At 45.6% G+C, this 13,513-nt stretch overlaps 5 non-coding genes across 5 annotated transcripts; all 5 read left to right on the top strand.

The window, feature by feature from the left end:
* The first annotated feature begins 678 nt into the window (after nucleotides 1-678).
* Nucleotides 679-760, top strand: TRNAL-UAG (transfer RNA leucine (anticodon UAG)). The gene has a single exon. It is a non-coding gene; the product is annotated as a tRNA-Leu (tRNA).
* Nucleotides 761-2,559: 1,799 nt separating this feature from the next.
* On the top strand, nucleotides 2,560-2,641 carry TRNAL-AAG (transfer RNA leucine (anticodon AAG)). The gene has a single exon. It is a non-coding gene; the product is annotated as a tRNA-Leu (tRNA).
* Nucleotides 2,642-4,816: 2,175 nt separating this feature from the next.
* Nucleotides 4,817-4,898, top strand: TRNAL-UAG (transfer RNA leucine (anticodon UAG)). Its single transcript has one exon. It is a non-coding gene; the product is annotated as a tRNA-Leu (tRNA).
* A 2,396-nt stretch (nucleotides 4,899-7,294) lies between these two features.
* Nucleotides 7,295-7,376, top strand: TRNAL-UAG (transfer RNA leucine (anticodon UAG)). The gene has a single exon. It is a non-coding gene; the product is annotated as a tRNA-Leu (tRNA).
* Nucleotides 7,377-9,390: 2,014 nt separating this feature from the next.
* On the top strand, nucleotides 9,391-9,472 carry TRNAL-UAG (transfer RNA leucine (anticodon UAG)). The gene has a single exon. It is a non-coding gene; the product is annotated as a tRNA-Leu (tRNA).
* Nucleotides 9,473-13,513: the final 4,041 nt, after the last annotated feature.

The raw sequence follows: 13,513 nt of genomic DNA, 5'->3' as shown, positions 1-13,513 counted from the left end.
GCAAGTCTCTTATCTTGCAAAGTGTTGCAGAAAGATACTTTTAAGCCTACTTGAAGTTATTCTACATTATCAAGCTCTAACCCCAGTCAGCTTGTGCTGCAGGAAGAGCTTGGTTGGCCCAGGCGTGGGTTCAAATCCCACCACTGCCATGCATGCGCTAAACTTTTAATTGGTAGCCTGGCCGAGCGGTCTAAGGTGCTGGATTTAGGCTCCAGTTTCTCTGGAGGCGTGGGTTCGAATCCCACCGCTGCCATGTTTTCTTAACGTAGACAAGTGTGCTTAGAAATAGTTGTTTGTTCATTAGCTCTTTGTTAGTAACTACTTGTCAGCTTGCATTCTGTCAGCCTGGAAAACAAGCAGTAGCAAGTCTCTTATCTTGCAAAGTGTTGCAGAAAGATACTTTTAAGCCTACTTGAAGTTATTCTACATTATCAAGCTCTAACCCCAGTCAGCTTCTGCTGCAGGAAGAGCTTGGTTGGCCCAGTATAGCAAAATCAGTGTTATTTCTTCAAAGTCCCCTCACCCATTCAATCTTGCATTACTCAGGGCCAGCTTTGTCCTTCCTGCTGGTGAAAGGGTCCACTTCATGATGAATAGTGAAGTGAAGGGAGTTGAAACTACAACTCTTCCTTTGGTGAGTAAACCCCCTTGGAGAGTGGTACCCCCTTGTCTTCACTTGGTAGCGTGGCCGAGCGGTCTAAGGCGCTGGATTTAGGCTCCAGTCTCTCTGGAGGCGTGGGTTCGAATCCCACCGCTGCCATGTTTTATTAACGTAGACAAGTGTGCTTAGAAATACTTGTTTGTTCATTAGCTCTTTGTTTGTAACTACTTGTCAGCTTGCATTCTGTCAGCCTGGGAAACAAGCAGTAGCAAGTCTCTTATCTTGCAAAGTGTTGCAGAAAGATACTTTTAAGCCTACTTGAAGTTATTCTACATTATCAAGCTCTAACCCCAGTCAGCTTCTGCTGCAGGAAGAGCTTGGTTGGCCCAGGCGTGGGTTCAAATCCCACCACTGCCATGCATGCGCTAAACTTTTAATTGGTAGCCTGGCCGAGCGGTCTAAGGTGCTGGATTTAGGCTCCAGTTTCTCTGGAGGCGTGGGTTCGAATCCCACCGCTGCCATGTTTTCTTAACGTAGACAAGTGTGCTTAGAAATAGTTGTTTGTTCATTAGCTCTTTGTTAGTAACTACTTGTCACCTTGCATTCTGTCAGCCTGGAAAACAAGCAGTAGCAAGTCTCTTGTCTTGCAAAGTGTTGCAGAAAGATACTTTTAAGCCTACTTGAAGTTATTCTACATTATCAAGCTCTAACCCCAGTCAGCTTCTGCTGCAGGAAGAGCTTGGTTGGCCCAGTATAGCAAAATCAGTGTTATTTCTTCAAAGTCCCCTCACCCATTCAATCTTGCATTACTCAGGGCCAGCTTTGTCCTTCCTGCTGGTGAAAGGGTCCACTTCATGATGAATAGTGAAGTGAAGGGAGTTGAAACTACAACTCTTCCTTTGGTGAGTAAACCCCCTTGGAGAGTGGTACACCCTCCGCCTTCACTTGGTAGCGTAGCCGAGTGGTTTAAAGCGCTGGGTTTAGGCTCCAGTCTCTTCGGAGGCGTAGGTTCAAATCCCACCGCTGCCATGTTTTCTTAACGTAGACAAGTGTGCTTGTTTGTTCATTAGCTCTTTGTTAGTAACTTCTTGTCAGCTTGCATTCTGTCAGCCTGGGAAACAAGCAGTAGCAAGTCTCTTATCTTGCAAAGTGTTGCACAAAGATACTTTTAAGCCTACTTGAAGTTATTCTACATTATCAAGCTCTAACCCCAGTCAGCTTCTGCTGCAGGAAGAGCTTGGTTGGCCCAGTATAGCAAAATCAGTGTTATTTCTTCAAAGTCCCCTCACCCATTCAATCTTGCATTACTCAGGGCCAGCTTTGTCCTTCCTGCTGGTGAAAGGGTCCACTTCATGATGAATAGTGAAGTGAAGGGAGTTGAAACTACAACTCTTCCTTTGGTGAGTAAACCCCCTTGGAGAGTGGTACACCCTTTACTGTCACTTGGTAGCGTGACCGAGCGGTCTAAGGCGCTTGCTTAAGGCTGCAGTCTCTTCGGAGGCGTGGGTTCAAATCCCACCGCTGCCATGTTTTCTTAACGTAGACAAGTGTGCTTAGAAATACTTGTTTGTTCATTAGCTCTTTGTTAATAACTACTTGTCACCTTGCATTGTCAGCCTGGGAAACAAGCAGTAGCAAGTCTCTTATCTTGCAAAGTGTTGCAGAAAGATACTTTTAAGCCTACTTGAAGTTATTCTACATTATCAAGCTCTAACCCCAGTCAGCTTCTGCTGCAGGAAGAGCTTGGTTGGCCCAGTTTAATGTATAGCAAAATCAGTGTTATTTCTTCAAAGTCCCCTCACCCATTCAATCTTGCATTACTCAGGGCCAGCTTTGTCCTTCCTGCTGGTGAAAGGGTCCACTTCATGATGAATAGTGAAGTGAAGGGAGTTGAAACTACAACTCTTCCTTTGGTGAGTAAACCCCCTTGGAGAGTGGTACACCGCCAGCTGTCACTCGGTAGTGTGGCCGAGCGGTCTAAGGCGCTGGATTAAGGCTCCAGTCTCTTCGGAGGCGTGGGTTCTAATCCCACCGCTGCCATGTTTTCTTAACGTAGACAGGTGTGCTTAGAAATACTTGTTTGTTCATTAGCTCTTTGTTAGTAACTACTTGTCAGCTTGCATTCTGTCAGCCTGGGAAACAAGCAGTAGCAAGTCTCTTATCTTGCAAAGTGTTGCAGAAAGATACTTTTAAGCCTACTTGAAGTTATTCTACATTATCAAGCTCTAACCCCAGTCAGCTTCTGCTGCAGGAAGAGCTTGGTTGGCCCAGTATAGCAAAATCAGTCCCCTCACCCATTCAATCTTGCATTACTCAGGGCCAGCTTTGTCCTTCCTGCTGGTGAAAGGGTCCACTTCATGATGAATAGTGAAGTGAAGGGAGTTGAAACTACAACTCTTCCTTTGGTGAGTAAACCCCCTTGGAGAGTGGCACACCCTCCACCATCACTCGGTAGCGTGGCCGAGCGGTCTAAGGCGCTGGGTTTAGGCTCCAGTTTCTCTGGAGGCGTGGGATCGAATTCCACCGCTGCCATGTTTTCTTAACGTAGACAAGTGTGCTTAGAAATACTTCTTTGTTCATTAGCTCTTTGTTAGTAATTACTAATTTAGTAGTAACTACTAATTGATTAGCTCTTTGTTAGTCACCTTGCATTCTGTCAGCCTGGGAAACAAGCAGTAGCAAGACTCTTATCTTGCAAAGTGTTGCAGAAAGATACTTTTAAGCCTACTTGAAGTTATTCTACATTATCAAGCTCTAACCCCAGTCAGCTTCTGCTGCAGGAAGAGCTTGGTTGGCCCAGTATAGCAAAATCAGTCCCCTCACCCATTCAATCTTGCATTACTCAGGGCCAGCTTTGTCCTTCCTGCTGGTGAAAGGGTCCACTTCATGATGAATAGTGAAGTGAAGGGAGTTGAAACTACAACTCTTCCTTTGGTGAGTAAACCCCCTTGGAGAGTGGTACACGACCCAACGTCACTCGGTAGCGTGGCCGAGCGGTCTAAGGCGCTGCATTAAGGCTCAAGTTTCTTCGGAGGCGTCGGTTCAAATCCCACTGCTGCAATGTTTTCTTAACGTAGACAAGTGTGCTTAGAAATACTTTTTTGTTCATTAGCTCTTTGTTAGTAATTACTTGTCAGCTTGCATTCTGTCAGCATGGGAAACAAGCAGTAGCAAGTCTCTTATCTTGCAAAGTGTTGCAGAAAGATACTTTTAAGCCTACTTGAAGTTATTATACATTATCAAGCTCTAACCCCAGTCAGCTTCTGCTGCAGGAAGAGCTTGGTTGGCCCAGTTTAATGTATAGCAAAATCAGTGTTATTTCTTCAAAGTCCCCTCACCCATTCAATCTTGCATTACTCAGGGCCAGCTTTGTCCTTCCTGCTGGTGAAAGGGTCCACTTCATGATGAATAGTGAAGTGAAGGGAGTTGAAACTACAACTCTTCCTTTGGTGAGTAAACCCCCTTGGAGAGTGGTACACCGTTCGCCGTCACTCGGTAGCGTGGCCGAGCGGTCTAAGGCGCTGGATTTAGGCTCCAGTCTCTCTGGAGGCGTGCATTCGAATCCCACCTCTGCCATGTTTTCTTAACGTAGACAAGTGTGCTTAGAAATACTTGTTTGTTCATTAGCTCTTTGTTGGTAACTACTTGTCAGCTTGCATTCTGTCAGCCTGGGAAACAAGCAGTAGCAAGTCTCTTATCTTGCAAAGTGTTGCAGAAAGATACTTTTAAGCCTACTTGAAGTTATTCTACATTATCAAGCTCTAACCCCAGTCAGCTTCTGCTGCAGGAAGAGCTTGGTTGGCCCAGTATAGCAAAATCAGTCCACTCATCCATTCAATTTTGCATTACTCAGGGCCAGCTTTGTAGTTATTCTACATTATCAAGCTTTAGAGCTTGATAATGTAGAATAACTTCAAGTAGGCTTAAAAGCTCTTCCTGCAGCAGAAAGCTCTTCATGCAGCAGAAGCTGCTCTTCCTGCACCAGTCAGCTTCTGCTGCAGGAAGAGCTTTGTTGGCCCAGTATAGCAAAATCAATGTTATTTCTTCAAAGTCCCCTCACCCATTCAATCTTCAATTACTCAGGGCCAGCTTTGTCCTTCCTGCTGGTGAAAGGGTCCACTTCATGATGAATAGTGAAGTGAGGGAGTTGAAACTACAACTCTTCCTTTGGTGAGTAAACCCCCTTGGAGAGTGGTACCCCTTCCACTGTCACTTGGTAGCGTGGCCGAGCGGTCTAAGGCGCTGGATTTAGGCTCCAGTCTCTATGGAGGCGTGGGTTCAAACCCCACCGCTGCCATGTTTTCTTAACGTAAACAAGTATGCTTAGAAATACTTGTTTGTTCATTAGCTCTTTGTTAATAACTACTTGTCAGGTTGCATTCTGTCAGCCTGGGAAACAAGCAGTAGCAAGTCTCTTATCTTGCAAAGTGTTGCAGAAAGATACTTTTAAGCATACTTGAAGTTATTCTACATTATCAAGCTCTAACCCCAGTCAGCTTCTGCTGCAGGAAGAGCTTGGTTGGCCCAGGCGTGGGTTCAAATCCCACTGCTGCCATGTTTTCTTAACGTAGACAAGTGTGCTTAGAAATACTTGTTTGTTCATTAGCTGTTTGTTAATAACTACTTGTCACCTTGCATTCTGTCAGCCTGGGAAACAAGCAGTAGCAAGTCTCTTATCTTGCAAAGTGTTGCAGAAAGATACTTTTAAGCCTACTTGAAGTTATTCTACATTAACAAGCTCTAACCCCAGTCAGCTTCTGCTGCAGGAAGAGCTTGGTTGGCCCAGTATAGCAAAATCAGTCCCCTCACCCATTCAATCTTGCATTACTCAGGGACAGCTTTGTCCTTCCTGCTGGTGAAAGGGTCCACTTCATGATGAATAGTGAAGTGAAGGGAGTTGAAACTACAACTCTTCCTTTGGTGAGTAAACCCCCTTGGAGAGTGGTACACCTACCGCAGTCATTCGGTAGCTTGGCTGAGCGGTCTAAGGCGCTGGGTTTAGGCTCCAGTCTCTCTGGAGGCGTGGGTTCAAATCCCACCACTGCCATCTTTTCTTAACGTACACAAGTGTGCTTAGAAATACTTGTTTGTTCATTAGCTCTTTGTTAATAACTACTTGTCACCTTGCATTCTGTCAGCCTGGGAAACAAGCAGTAGCAAGTCTCTTATCTTGCAAAGTGTTGCAGAAAGATACTTTTAAGCCTACTTGAAGTTATTCTACATTATCAAGCTCTAACCCCAGTCAGCTTCTGCTGCAGGAAGAGCTTGGTTGGCCCAGTATAGCAAAATCAGTCCCCTCACCCATTCAATCTTGCATTACTCAGGGCCAGCTTTGTCCTTCCTGCTGGTGAAAGGGTCCACTTCATGATGAATAGTGAAGTGAAGGGAGTTGAAACTACAACTCTTCCTTTGGTGAGTAAACCCCCTTGGAGAGTGGTACACCACCCAACGTCACTCGGTAGCGTGGCCGAGCGGTCTAAGGCGCTGCATTAAGGCTCAAGTTTCTTCGGAGGCGTCGGTTCAAATCCCACTGCTGCAATGTTTTCTTAACGTAGACAAGTGTGCTTAGAAATACTTGTTTGTTCATTAGCTCTTTGTTAGTAATTACTTGTCAGCTTGCATTCTGGCAGCATGGGAAACAAGCAGTAGCAAGTCTCTTATCTTGCAAAGTGTTGCAGAAAGATACTTTTAAGCCTACTTGAAGTTATTATACATTATCAAGCTCTAACCCCAGTCAGCTTCTGCTGCAGGAAGAGCTTGGTTGGCCCAGTTTAATGTATAGCAAAATCAGTGTTATTTCTTCAAAGTCCCCTCACCCATTCAATCTTGCATTACTCAGGGCCAGCTTTGTCCTTCCTGCTGGTGAAAGGGTCCACTTCATGATGAATAGTGAAGTGAAGGGAGTTGAAACTACAACTCTTCCTTTGGTGAGTAAACCCCCTTGGAGAGTGGTACACCGTTCGCCGTCACTCGGTAGCGTGGCCGAGCGGTCTAAGGCGCTGGATTTAGGCTCCAGTCTCTCTGGAGGCGTGCATTCGAATCCCACCTCTGCCATGTTTTCTTAACGTAGACAAGTGTGCTTAGAAATACTTGTTTGTTCATTAGCTCTTTGTTGGTAACTACTTGTCAGCTTGCATTCTGTCAGCCTGGGAAACAAGCAGTAGCAAGTCTCTTATCTTGCAAAGTGTTGCAGAAAGATACTTTTAAGCCTACTTGAAGTTATTCTACATTATCAAGCTCTAACCCCAGTCAGCTTCTGCTGCAGGAAGAGCTTGGTTGGCCCAGTATAGCAAAATCAGTCCACTCATCCATTCAATTTTGCATTACTCAGGGCCAGCTTTGTAGTTATTCTACATTATCAAGCTTTAGAGCTTGATAATGTAGAATAACTTCAAGTAGGCTTAAAAGCTCTTCCTGCAGCAGAAAGCTCTTCATGCAGCAGAAGCTGCTCTTCCTGCACCAGTCAGCTTCTGCTGCAGGAAGAGCTTTGTTGGCCCAGTATAGCAAAATCAATGTTATTTCTTCAAAGTCCCCTCACCCATTCAATCTTCAATTACTCAGGGCCAGCTTTGTCCTTCCTGCTGGTGAAAGGGTCCACTTCATGATGAATAGTGAAGTGAGGGAGTTGAAACTACAACTCTTCCTTTGGTGAGTAAACCCCCTTGGAGAGTGGTACCCCTTCCACTGTCACTTGGTAGCGTGGCCGAGCGGTCTAAGGCGCTGGATTTAGGCTCCAGTCTCTATGGAGGCGTGGGTTCAAACCCCACCGCTGCCATGTTTTCTTAACGTAAACAAGTATGCTTAGAAATACTTGTTTGTTCATTAGCTCTTTGTTAATAACTACTTGTCAGGTTGCATTCTGTCAGCCTGGGAAACAAGCAGTAGCAAGTCTCTTATCTTGCAAAGTGTTGCAGAAAGATACTTTTAAGCATACTTGAAGTTATTCTACATTATCAAGCTCTAACCCCAGTCAGCTTCTGCTGCAGGAAGAGCTTGGTTGGCCCAGGCGTGGGTTCAAATCCCACTGCTGCCATGTTTTCTTAACGTAGACAAGTGTGCTTAGAAATACTTGTTTGTTCATTAGCTGTTTGTTAATAACTACTTGTCACCTTGCATTCTGTCAGCCTGGGAAACAAGCAGTAGCAAGTCTCTTATCTTGCAAAGTGTTGCAGAAAGATACTTTTAAGCCTACTTGAAGTTATTCTACATTAACAAGCTCTAACCCCAGTCAGCTTCTGCTGCAGGAAGAGCTTGGTTGGCCCAGTATAGCAAAATCAGTCCCCTCACCCATTCAATCTTGCATTACTCAGGGACAGCTTTGTCCTTCCTGCTGGTGAAAGGGTCCACTTCATGATGAATAGTGAAGTGAAGGGAGTTGAAACTACAACTCTTCCTTTGGTGAGTAAACCCCCTTGGAGAGTGGTACACCTACCGCAGTCATTCGGTAGCTTGGCCGAGCGGTCTAAGGCGCTGGGTTTAGGCTCCAGTCTCTCTGGAGGCGTGGGTTCAAATCCCACCACTGCCATCTTTTCTTAACGTACACAAGTGTGCTTAGAAATACTTGTTTGTTCATTAGCTCTTTGTTAATAACTACTTGTCACCTTGCATTCTGTCAGCCTGGGAAACAAGCAGTAGCAAGTCTCTTATCTTGCAAAGTGTTGCAGAAAGATACTTTTAAGCCTACTTGAAGTTATTCTACATTATCAAGCTCTAACCCCAGTCAGCTTGTGCTGCAGGAAGAGCTTGGTTGGCCCAGGCGTGGGTTCAAATCCCACCACTGCCATGCATGCACTAAACTTTTAATTGGTAGCCTGGCCGAGCGGTCTAAGGCGCTGGATTTAGGCTCCAGTTTCTCTGGAGGCGTGGGTTCGAATCCCACCGCTGCCATGTTTTCTTAACGTAGACAAGTGTGCTTAGAAATACTTGTTTGTTCATTAGCTCTTTGTTAGTAACTACTTGTCAACTTGCATTCTGTCAGCCTGGGAAACAAGCAGTAGCAAGTCTCTTATCTTGCAAAGTGTTGCAGAAAGATACTTTTAAGCCTACTTGAAGTTATTCTACATTATCAAGCTCTAACCCCAGTCAGCTTCTGCTGCAGGAAGAGCTTGGTTGGCCCAGTATAGCAAAATCAGTCCCCTCACCCATTCAGTCTTGCATTACTCAGGGCCAGCTTTGCCCTTCCTGCTGGTGAAAGGGTCCACTTCATGATGAATAGTGAAGTGAAGGGAGTTGAAACTACAACTCTTCCTTTGGTGAGTAAACCCCCTTGGAGAGTGGTACACCGTCCACCGTCACTCGATAGCGTGGCCGAGCGGTCTAAGGCGCTGGATTTAGGCTCCAGTCTCTCTGGAGGCGTGGGTTCAAATCCCACCGCTGCCATGTTTTCTTAACGTAGACAAGTGTGCTTAGAAATACTTGTTTGTTCATTAGCTCTTTGTTAGTAACTACTTGTCAACTTGCATTCTGTCAGCCTGGGAAACAAGCCGTAGCAAGTCTCTTATCTTGCAAAGTGTTGCAGAAAGATACTTTTAAGCCTACTTGAAGTTATTCTACATTATCAAGCTCTAACCCCAGTCAGCTTCTGCTGCAGGAAGAGCTTGGTTGGCCCAGTATAGCAAAATCAGTCCCCTCACCCATTCAGTCTTGCATTACTCAGGGCCAGCTTTGCCCTTCCTGCTGGTGAAAGGGTCCACTTCATGATGAATAGTGAAGTGAAGGGAGTTGAAACTACAACTCTTCCTTTGGTGAGTAAACCCCCTTGGAGAGTGGTACACCGTCCACCGTCACTCGATAGCGTGGCCGAGCGGTCTAAGGCGCTGGATTTAGGCTCCAGTCTCTCTGGAGGCGTGGGTTCAAATCCCACCGCTGCCATGTTTTCTTAACGTAGACAAGTGTGCTTAGAAATACTTGTTTGTTCATTAGCTCTTTGTTAGTAACTACTTGTCAACTTGCATTCTGTCAGCCTGGGAAACAAGCCGTAGCAAGTCTCTTGTGTTGCAGAAAGATACTTTTAAGCCTACTTGAAGTTATTCTACATTATCAAGCTCTAAGCCCAGTCAGCTTTTGCTGCAGGAAGAGCTTGTTTGGCCCAGGCGTGGGTTCAAATCCCACCACTGCCATGCGTGCGCTAAACTTTTAATTGGTAGCCTGGCCGAGCGGTCTAAGGTGCTGGATTTAGGCTCCAGTCTCTTCGGAGGCATGGGTTCAAATCCCACCGCGGCCATGTTTTCTTAACGTAGACAAGTGTGCTTAGAAATACTTGTTTGTTCATTAGCTCTTTGTTAGTAACTACTTGTCAGCTTGCATTCTGTCAGCCTGGGAAACAAGCAGTAGCAAGTCTCTTATCTTGCAAAGTGTTGCAGAAAGATACTTTTAAGCCTACTTGAAGTTATTCTACATTATCAAGCTCTAACCCCAGTCAGCTTCTGCTGCAGGAAGAGCTTGGTTGGCCCAGGCGTGGGTTCAAATCCCACCACTGCCATGCATGCGCAAAACTTTTAGTTGGTAGCCTGGCCGAGCGGTCTAAGGCGCTGGATTTAGGCTCCGGTTTTTCTGGAGGCGTGGGTTCAAATCCCACTGCTGCCATGTTTTCTTAACGTAGACAAGTGTGCTTAGAAATACTTGTTTGTTCATTAGCTCTTTGTTAGTAACTACTTGTCAACTTGCATTCTGTCAGCCTGGGAAACAAGCAGTAGCAAGTCTCTTATCTTGCAAAGTGTTGCAGAAAGATACTTTTAAGCCTACTTGAAGTTATTCTACATTATCAAGCTCTAACCCCAGTCAGCTTCTGCTGCAGGAAGAGCTTGGTTGGCCCAGTATAGCAAAATCAGTCCCCTCACCCATTCAGTCTTGCATTACTCAGGGCCAGCTTTGTCCTTCCTGCTGGTGAAAGGGTCCACTTCATGATGAATAGTGAAGTGAAGGGAGTTGAAACTACAACTCTTCCTTTGGTGAGTAAACCCCCTTGGAGAGTGGTACACCATCCACCGTCACTCGGTAGCGTGGCCGAGCGGTCTAAGGCGCTGGATTTAGGCTCAGGGCCAGCTTTGTCCTTCCTGCTGGTGAAAGGGTCCACTTCATGATGAATAGTGAAGTGAAGGGAGTTGAAACTACAACTCTTCCTTTGGTGAGTAAACCCCCTTGGAGAGTGGTACACCATCTACCGTCACTCAGTAGCGTGGCCGAGCGGTCTAAGGCGCTGGATTTAGGCTCCAGTCTCTCTGGAGGCGTGGGTTCAAATCCCCCCGCTGCCATGTTTTCTTAACGTAGACAAGTGTGCTTAGAAATACTTGTTTGTTCATTAGCTCTTTGTTTGTAACTACTTGTCAGCTTGCATTCTGTCAGCCTGGGAAACAAGCAGTAGCAAGTCTCTTATCTTGCAAAGTGTTGCAGAAAGATACTTTTAAGCCTACTTGAAGTTATTCTACATTATCAAGCTCTAACCCCAGTCAGCTTCTGCTGCAGGAAGAGCTTGGTTGGCCCAGTATAGCAAAATCAGTCCCCTCACCCATTCAATCTTGCATTACTCAGGGCCTGCTTTGTCCTTCCTGCTGGTGAAAGGGTCCACTTCATGATGAATAGTGAAGTGAAGGGAGTTGAAACTACAACTCTTCCTTTGGTGAGTAAACCCCCTTGGAGAGTGGTACACCTTCCGCCATCACTCGGTAGCGTGGCCGAGCAGTCTAAGACACTGGATTTAGGCTCTAGTCTCTCTGGAGGCGTGTCTTCGAATCCCACAGCTGCCATCTTTTCTTAACGTAGACAAGTGTGCTTAGAAATACTTGTTTGTTCATTAGCTCTTTGTTAGTAACTACTTGTCAGCTTGCATTCTGTCAGCCTGGGAAAGAAGCAGTAGCAAGTCTCTTATCTTGCAAAGTGTTGCAGAAAGATACTTTTAAGCCTACTTGAAGTTATTCTACATTATCAAGCTCTAACCCCAGTCAGATTCTGCTGCAGGAAGAGCTTGGTTGGCCCAGTTTAATGTATAGCAAAATCTGTGTTATTTCTTCAAAGTCCCCTCACCCATTCAATCTTGCATTACTCAGGGCCAGCTTTGTCCTTCCTGCTGGTGAAAGGGTCCACTTCATGATGAATAGTGAAGTGAGGGAGTTGAAACTACAACGCTTCCTTTGGTGAGTAAACCCCCTTGGAGAGTGGTATCCCTTCCTCTGTCACTTGGTAGCGTTGCCGAGCGGTCTAAGGCGATGGATTTAGGCTCCAGTCTCTATGGATGCGTGGGTTCAAACCCCACCGCTGCCATGTTTTCTTAACGTAAACAAGTATGCTTAGAAATACTTGTTTGTTCATTAGCTCTTTGTTAATAACTACTTGTCAGGTTGCATTCTGTTAGCCTGGGAAACAAGCAGTAGCAAGTCTCTTATCTTGCAAAGTGTTGCAGAAAGATACTTTTAAGCCTACTTGAAGTTATTCTACATTATCAAGCTCTAACCCCAGTCAGCTTCTGCTGCAGGAAGAGCTTGGTTGGCCCAGTATAGCAAAATCAGTGTTATTTCTTCAAAGTCCCCTCACCCATTCAATCTTGCATTACTCAGGGCCAGCTTTGTCCTTCCTGCTGGTGAAAGGGTCCACTTCATGATGAATAGTGAAGTGAAGGGAGTTGAAACTACAACTCTTCCTTTGGTGAGTAAACCCCCTTGGAGAGTGGTACACCTCCCGCCGTCACTCGGTAGCTTGGCCGAGCGGTCTAAGGCGCTGGGTTTAGGCTCCAGTCTCTCTGGAGGCGTGGGTTCAAATCCCACCGCTGCCAACTTTTCTTAACGTAGACAAGTGTGCTTAGAAATACTTGTTTGTTCATTAGCACTTTGTTAATAACTACTTGTCACCTTGCATTCTGTCAGCCTGGGAAACAAGCAGTAACAAGTCTCTTATCTTGCAAAGTGTTGCAGAAAGATACTTTTAAGCCTACTTGAAGTTATTCTACATTATCAAGCTCTAACCCCAGTCAGCTTCTGCTGCAGGAAGAGCTTGGTTGGCCCAGTATAGCAAAATCAGTCCCCTCACCCATTCAATCTTGCATTACTCAGGGCCAGCTTTGTCCTTCCTGCTGGTGAAAGGGTCCACTTCATGATGAATAGTGAAGTGAAGGGAGTTGAAACTACAACTCTTCCTTTGGTGAGTAAACCCCCTTGGAGAGTGGTACACCGTCTACCGTCACTCGGTAGCGTGGCCGAGCGGTCTAAGGCGCTGGATTTAGGCTCAAGTCTCTCTGGAGACGTGGGTTCAAATCCCACCGCTGCCATGTTTTCTTATGGTAGACAAGTGTGCTAAGAAATACTTGTTTGTTCATTAGCTCTTTGTTTGTAACTACTTGTCAGCTTGCATTCTGTCAGCCTGGGAAACAAGCAGTAGCAAGTCTCTTATCTTGCAAAGTGTTGCAGAAAGATACTTTTAAGCCTACTTGAAGTTATTCTACATTATCAAGCTCTAACCCCAGTCAGCTTCTGCTGCAGGAAGAGCTTGGTTGGCCCAGTATAGCAAAAGCAGTCCCCTCACCCATTCAATCTTGCATTACTCAGGGCCAGCTTTGTCCTTCCTGCTGGTGAAAGGGTCCACTTCATGATGAATAGTGAAGTGAAGGGAGTTGAAACTACAACTCTTCCTTTGGTGAGTAAACCCCTTTGGAGAGTGGTACTCCCTCCGCCGTCACTCGGTAGCGTGGCCAAGCAGTCTAAGGCGCTGGATTTAGGCTCCAATCTCTCTGGAGGCGTCTCTTCGAATCCCACCGCTGCCTTGTTTTCTTAACGTAGACAAGTGTGCTTAGAAATACTTGTTTGTTCATTAGCTCTTTGTTAGTAACTACTTGTCAGCTTGCATTCTGTCAGCCTGGGAAACAAGCAGTAGCAAGTCTCTTGTGTTGCAGAAAGATACTTTTAAGCCTACTTGAAGTTATTC

The sequence above is a fragment of the Sceloporus occidentalis genome, unplaced genomic scaffold, assembly GCF_023333645.1.
Source record: "Sceloporus occidentalis isolate IW3139 unplaced genomic scaffold, rSceOcc1.0.p SCAF_28, whole genome shotgun sequence".
NCBI classification, from domain to species: Eukaryota; Metazoa; Chordata; class Lepidosauria; order Squamata; family Phrynosomatidae; genus Sceloporus; species Sceloporus occidentalis.
The sequence above is the reverse complement of the archived record's forward strand: the minus strand, read 5'-3'. Positions and strand labels throughout refer to the sequence as shown.